The 7,919-nt window shown below is 38.3% G+C and overlaps 1 pseudogene; it reads right to left on the minus strand.

Annotated features, from left to right (window-relative positions):
* Positions 1-2,777: 2,777 nt before the first annotated feature.
* LOC101579448 overlaps positions 2,778-7,919 on the minus strand; it is a 59,884-nt pseudogene continuing 54,742 nt past the window's right edge.

Genomic DNA, 7,919 nt, shown 5'->3' on the forward strand with positions numbered 1-7,919 from the left:
GTGCTTTCCTGCTGGACGGGAGGGCGCCCGACATCTTCCTTTCTTTTATTACCTCTTTTTTTAAACAAACATTTGCTTGAGAGAGTATAGCAGTAATTGATATTACATTAGAAGCAGCATGCATTTAGAAAACCAGAATGACAAGCATTCCAAGCATGGCCCTAGTATTACACATTGCTACCTCAGTGGAGTTGCTTAATTCACAGGTATCAGCATATGTGGTTAGTTAGGGTGAGAATCCTACCAATTAGCTGCTAGTTTCACAAACCCAATGGAGTGTCTCAGGACCATTGCTTTATCCATCTTTTGTATATAAATGTATGATTTTGCCCTTCCTTGTTTCCTACCTTTTTCCTTGCCCTCTCTTCATTGTTTAATCCTTAAATTCTCACTTTCCATTTAGTTGTGTTATACCTTTCTATTTTTATTTCTTCTTTTGAGTTCTTACACTAGGGAGATTATGCAATATTTACATGTATGGGTCTGATTCATTTCACTTATGGCTATATCTTCAAGTTCATCCACTTATATATGAAGGCTTCGAGTTTATCATTCTTCTTTTTTAGTTAGCTATATTTATTTAAATATTCACAGTTCTAAGAAACACAAAAAATTATAAACTTTGAGACATTAAAACTGTACAAAAAATCCCACTGCTATGAGAAAAAATTACTGTTTATATTTTCAATATGTAAACTCTTAATGGCTGGCTGTGCACACAGGAGATGTCACAGTAGAATTATTTTATGGTGTGCATATGGGTAATGTTCATGGGGCAATAGTAATCTCAGTAGCGCTTATTACTAAGTCATAAAATGTGTAAAAGCATCATGGTTGGTAATGTCACTATTCTTTAAAAAGTATATAGAGTACTAAGGTCCAGTCCATGAAGACAGAATAATCCTACATTCCAAATCTCTCTTAAATACAACTGTAGGAGCAAATCTATGGAAAAAGATGCATAAAATGGTTTTTAAAAATCCCATCACCAATGCAGCCAAGGGCTTGCATTCTGGGAGCGGAACTGGGGGTCAGAGACTCAGCAGCAGAGCATTACTTTGGAGTGCAGCTGGCACTTGTCAACTTTGTCACTTGGTGTGCGGTAGATTTCCAAAGTCTGGTGAACATGTGTCCAGCTCCGTTTCCAGACCTGCCTAAACTATGTGACTGCTTCGTGTGAAAGCTGTGAAGTGACAGTCACCATGCAGTCACAGCTGCGTTAAACTCCGGAGGCCTCATTTTTGTTCTCATCTACATTACAAATAAATTTCTTTCTTTCTTTCTTCTTTCTTTCTTTCGTTCTTTCTTTCTTTCTTTCTTTCTTTTTTGTATTTTAGGACAGGGTGGACAGGGTGGACAGGGTGTACAGCATCTCATTGTGTGGATTGGACTCATAGTGATTCTCCTGTTTACAGCCTCCCAAGTGCTGGGATTACAGGCATGCACCACTAGGCCCAGTCTCAATTGCCATCTCAGCATCCTTTGGGGGTGGGGCTGGTACAGCAGGGCTGGGGATCGAACTCCAGGCCTCTGCATATAAGCAGGCTCTTTAATCCCCTGAGCTATTTGGCCAGCCCAATAAATTTATTTCTAAGAAACATGAGTTTGCTCAAGGCCAAAGTTGCCATTGACCTCACAGTTTGAGGGTAGATAAATGAATGAAAGTGACAGTTTCTCTGGCATTGCCAAAGTTGGGGAGTTGATGCTGGGGCTGGAAGGCCATGAGCCTGCAGACTACAGGGCACAGAGGCAGTAGATGGGATGGGTGTCCCCCAGCTGTCAACGCTTGCCAAGGAAACATTCAACAGTTTAGGCCAGGATGTGACAAACAAATACAAATATTCTTGACATTTTCTGGAGGATTTTAAATAAAGCTTTTCAGTGTACATTTATTTATTTATTATATTTTATTGATTATAATGAGAAAAAAGATAAGATAGCAAGGAAACAGTTTCATTTCAAAACAGGTTAGTAGGACAGTTACAATACTTAATACATTACATATTGTTGTCTTCATAGTACTTATTCAGAGGAAAAGATGTAGAAATGATATCAATGTCTAAACAATATTAGTACAAACATTTCTTCTCATTGAACTAAGAGAAAGTATCTATATATCTATCCTATCTTATATATATTTTTTCCACTAAAAAATGGTCCTTTATTTATATCTCCCCCCCTTTTTTTGTTTTGTTTTGTTTTGTCAGAGATAGGTGTTCCACTGCAGTTAGAGAAGCTGTGTTTGGAAAAGTCTTTAAAGGACTTTTTCACACTTGAAACCAGTCTACAGAGAATTAAACAAAATAACCCAATGTAGTCCAATACTCCATATTAGTAGTGGGTTTTCAGCTAAACTGGCAATGTCAGAAGTTGTTGACTTGATTCTTTATAGCTCAGCATATTAATATGGCATTGCTTTTTATATCTTGTGGTTATACTTTTCTGCTGGATGATTAAGATCAAAATAAAGGAAGATGTATATAATTAAATATGTAATAAGTCGGTTTGGGACAGGCCAGACAGAAACTTCTTATTGTACTTTTTACCTGTTATGTGGTCAATCAAATACTTGACACATTGGCAAATAGTTTATTCAACATTTTGTGAAATCCACCTTAGATCTCAGCACTGTGGACCATGGTGCTAGGAAAATGCACTTCATTTCTAGGAAAGAAATAAAATAGGAGGTCCTCTGTGCTTGGCCAGGTGCCCACTGCTGTGTTGTTTTCCCCAGAAATCAGTGGACATGTTGAGTGTGAATTCTCCCGGGGCCAGGGTCAAGCTCCTCTCCTCAGAGGCCTCAATCGTACCAGTGAGGTCCCGGCCCAGCGGTGGCCTCCATCCTTGGCTGCCCAGTCTGTCCTCCCAGGCATTGAGGGCATCTGCTGGACACCCATCAGGATGGGAAGGGTTTTGGTGCTGGGGCTGTATGTGACTCCTGTGAACTGTATCTGATAGGGCTTCATGCTCCAGGTGAATTCTGAAGGCCCCCCGAGGATCGCCAAGTGTATGCTTGGCCAGTTGACCCAACTTCTTTTTTGAGAAAGGAAGGTATATATCCTGACTGATTTTAAATAGTGTAATTTCCAAGATTTCCTGAGTTATTCCTTTTGAAAGCAACTTCTGCTCCCACAGGTTCCTGGGACTTAGGAAATAGCTGATTATTCCAAGCCCATGAGTTGATGTCCTTCCTGCTGGCTCTGAGGCACACATGCTTGATATTTACACCGGGAAGGTATTGTGCCTGGTTCAGATAGTACTGCTTAGATGTTTACACGGCTGACAATTGGGAGTCAGATTTGAGTGAGCAAGACAGCAGCAGGCACACTCTTGTTTTCCCTGGGAAGGCTGTGGGTATCTAAGAGTCCCGACTCTAGAATCTGAAATGGAGGATAGTTTTTCCTCCTTTCTTTGAAAACACTAGTGCTTGGCTTCTTGGAATGGGAAGCTGAAACCCCTCAAACTTCTCCCAGCTGTCTCCAGACTTGAAGACAGTCTGACCCCAGCATCTCCTCTCGGTTTTTATGGCCCAGGGTCTCGATGGCTTGGCTGGCACGTTTTTGACGATGCTATGGTTTCTGTTGAATCTGTTGCTTTGGGGGTGGTGGAGTATCCACGTTCTGCAGCACCTGGATGGACCACAGAGGCTGGTGGCTGTTTTGGCTGGGTGGACCAACGTCTGGTTGATTACATTTGGCAGCATCTTAGGTTCTAGTTGAGTTGAAGATGGCTTTGATTCTACTGGCTGAAGCTGCTTATGTACAGATTGTTTGGATTCCAGATAATTCAAGGAAGGCCCTAACACCTGGCCAAGTTGGAAATCTGGGTGTTTCAGTGCCAGGCTCACCATCAGTCATTTCTTTGGATACCAATTTGACATTTAGGTCATCAGGTGAATGGCTTCACTATTGGTGTTGGGAATAGGAGTCTTTAAATTGATGGGAACGTACTGGGGAAACTGGAAGTTCATGGAAGACAAAACCTGGTATGCTTCTGGCCAATCATTTTTCTTGAGACTCCCTAAAACTTGGTGGATTTTAAAGATTTCAACCATACTTGTCCCTGGGAGAAGTGGTCTTAATGTATATAGATTATAATTTCCACAGTGCACATGTCAATGGGAGACCTGTATACTGAAGACCTTAATAAAACTTCAGGAGCACAATACCACCTGGTAATACATAATCTGTATATGGCAGCTGTGACATTAATTCTCTTGCAAGTCTCAAATCTGCAAACTTCATAAGTTCTGAACACATACAAAGCAAGATTTTTGGTTTCATGTCCCTGTGGAAAAAAAGCCGTGCTTATGCATAAATGCCTGCCCTTGTAGTATTTGATACATAATGATTCTCATGACTGACTTCAGGAACAGTCTATTTCTCTCTTTCATTAACTGATAAAGACTTTCTTTCATATATCCAAATATAAATAAAGATTTTTTTCTGATAATTTCTTTCAGTTAATCACATTGACTTGATTAAGATTCTTCAGAAGCTTGATTTCTCTCAAGTTCATACATTCATCCCAAGAATAGAACTATTTTTCCTCTTTTTAAACTTTTGTTTTCATTAGTTTTATTGTGAAACAAATAGCAACAAGACAGTTTCAAACAGGTAAGTCGGACAGTTACAACACTCAATACATTGCATATTGTTGTCTTCGAGGTAGTTATTCATAGTACAAGATGAAGACATGATATCCTGTCCAAACACTATTAGTACAAATATTTCTTCTCATTGAATCAAGAGAAAGTAACTATATAGCTATCCTATTTTGTATATACAGATACAAAATGGTCCTTCATTTATATCCCTTTTTTTGTTTAGTTTAGTCAGAGATGCGTATTCCATTGCCACTTAACTATTGTAGGTGAGTGAATTCAGCAAAATAATTCAATATAGTCCAGTAGTCCATAATAGTAGTGGGTTATCCGTAAGACTGACACTGTCAGAAATTGTTGACTTGAGCCTTTTAAAGCTCAGTATATTAATATGGTTTTACTTTTTATACCTTGTTTTTATACTTTTCTGCTGGATGGTTAAGACCAAGATAAAGCAAGATTTATATAACAAGCAAGGTAACTTTTGTATCTGACAAGGTCAGTCAAATCCCCTCAGGATTTACCCTGAAACCCACTTTCTTTTCTTTTTTTCTTTTTCCTTCAGAACCAGGGATTGAACTCAGGCCTTTGCACTTGCCAGGGAAGTGCTTATTCTACTGAGTCATCTCCCCGGCCCCAACCCTGAAACCCTGTACCACAGTTTGTAGATCCTTTCTCAGTGTCAGCCATGTGAATGAGTCACAGCCATTGCTTGACCAATTCGCTCTCTGTGAAAGCCTGAGAGAATGTTTTCTCTCGATGTGACTCTTCTTAGGCAAACTCTACCTCATCGATCACATTTCTTTGTGGCCCCATAATCTCCTTGATCAGAAAATTTGGGACACAACTGAGTTACGTGATATTACAGTATAGGTTCTCCTATGTCCTGATTCTTCACTGACCTAGAAAAGCCAGGGCCAAGATGTTGGTTGTCCTTGCAGCCCTTCTATTTCTCTAATATTTGGTCTGCAAATTTAGGTTCTTAACCCTCCAGAAGAGAAGCTTATTATTACTCTACAACATATGCAGTTGGTTTTAACTTCACTATCTCTCTGAAAATCAAACATCTTCGACATAACATGGGACAAGTATTTTCCATGTCGTATTGATATGTTAGACTTTAGGTCTCTACAGAATATGGAGGAAAAATTAGAAAAATAAAAAATATTTTAAAAAATATGGATAAACAATTACATATGTTTACACAGAAATTTAGAAATCTAACCATATAGAACATTGTAGCAGGACACTCCTGTGACATTTTCTTTTCTTGTCTCTGTTTTTCATTTATCACCCCTTTGTTCTTTGTTTTAAATGAACATTTACTTGAGAGACACTACGGCAATAATTGCTATGTCATGACAAGCAGTACATATTTAGAAGACCAGAATGACAGGCATCCCAAGTGTGACCCTTTTATTACAGATTGCTTTCTTCAGTGCAGTTGCTTGGTTCACAGGTATCAGCATATATAGTAAATCAGGGTGAGAATCCTACCAATTAACTGCTACTTTCAAAAACCTGCTGAAGATTCTCAGGATCATTGCCTTAACTACCTCATGCATATAAATGTATGACTTTGCCTGTCATTTTCCCCAGCTTTTCTCCTTGCTCTCTCCTCATTTTCCAATCCTGAAGTTCTAGCTTCCTTTTTAATTGCGTTATATATTTCTATTTGTGTTTCTTCTTTCAGGTGCTTATACTAGGGAGACATTATGATATTTATACATGTGGGTCTGGTTTATTTCACTTGTGAGTATATGTTCCAGTGGCAACCACTTAGACATAAAAGCTTCAAGTTTATCATTGTTTATAGCTGAGTAATTTTCCATAGTATAAACTATCACATATGTTTCATCCATTCTTCAGGTGACGGGCATTTTAGTTGTTTGCAAGACATGTCTATCACAAATTGTGCTGCTATAAATATAGGTACACATATATCACTGTGATATGATGTTTTTAAGATCCTCAGGGAAAATTACCAGTAGGGGGATAGCTGGCTTGAATGTCTATATTTTCCTCCTACTTTCTCTTCCAGGAGATTGACTGTTTCTGTTTTAATGATTAGATCATTAATCCATTTTGAATATAGCTTAGTGCATGGTGATACACCTGTGTCAAGTTTCAGTTTTCAGTATGTAGAGAGCCAGGTTGTTCCAACACCATTTGTTAAAGAAGCTATTTTTATTCCAGTAAGTATATTTGGACACTTTTTCCAGAAGAGGTGGCTAATTGTATTTGTAGAGGCTTCTGCATCCTCTTTTTTTCCTTTAATTACTTTTTAAAATAACTTTATTCAGAAAGAAATAGCAAACAAAGTTTCAAAACCAATTACTAGCACAGTTTCAATAATTAATACATTGCATATTGTTGTCTTAGTGGTTAATCATTATTCAAGATGCAGAAATTATAATCTGTCCACAAACACTATTAGAACAAATCTCTGTATTCATTGAATTAAAAGAATGCAGCTATATATCTGTCCTACTCTGAATATACAGATAGAAAACGGTTCTCCATTTGTATCCCCATTTTTCTTTAGTTTTGTCAGAGAAGGGTATTCCATTTTCATTTAAATATTGTAGGTGCGTGAATTCAGCAAAATATTCCAATATAGTCTAGTAGTCCATAATAGTAGTGGGTTTTCTGTAGGACTGGCAATTTCAGAAGTTCTTGACTTGAGCCTTTTTCAGCTCAGCATATTAATACAGCTTTAGTTTCTATACCTCACTTTTATACTGCTCGACTGGATGGCTAAGACAAAGATAAAGCAAGAACTTTATAACAAGAAATGTAACCATTGTATGTGACAAGGTCAGTCAAATCCCTTCAGGCTTTATCCTGAATCCCTGTACCGCTGTTTGTAGATCCTTTTTCAGTGTCAGCCATGGCAGTTGCTTGACCAATTTGCTCTCTGTGAAAGCCTGAGAGAATACTTTCTCTTGATGTGACTCTCCTTTGGCACACTCTACATCAATGATAACTGTCCTCTGTGGCCCCATATTCTCACTGATCAGAAAATTTGGGACACAACTGAGTGAAATGATGGCACAGTACATTTCTTCCTGTGTCCTGAGTTTTCACAGAACATGAATGGCTAGGGCCAAAATGTTGGCTCTCCTTGCAGGCCTTCTTTTCTCTATGTTTTGGTCTGAAAATTAGGTTGTTCAAACTTCCAGAAGAGAAGCTTGTTATTATTATCCTACTACATAGACAGTTGAGCGTAACATCACTATTTCTTTGAATATCAAACATCTTAGGCATAACATGGAACAGATAATTTCCATCAAGTATTGATACATCCAATTTTTAG

Source organism: Octodon degus, unplaced genomic scaffold, assembly GCF_000260255.1.
Source record: "Octodon degus isolate 3935 unplaced genomic scaffold, OctDeg1.0 scaffold00459, whole genome shotgun sequence".
NCBI classification, from domain to species: domain Eukaryota; kingdom Metazoa; phylum Chordata; class Mammalia; order Rodentia; family Octodontidae; genus Octodon; species Octodon degus.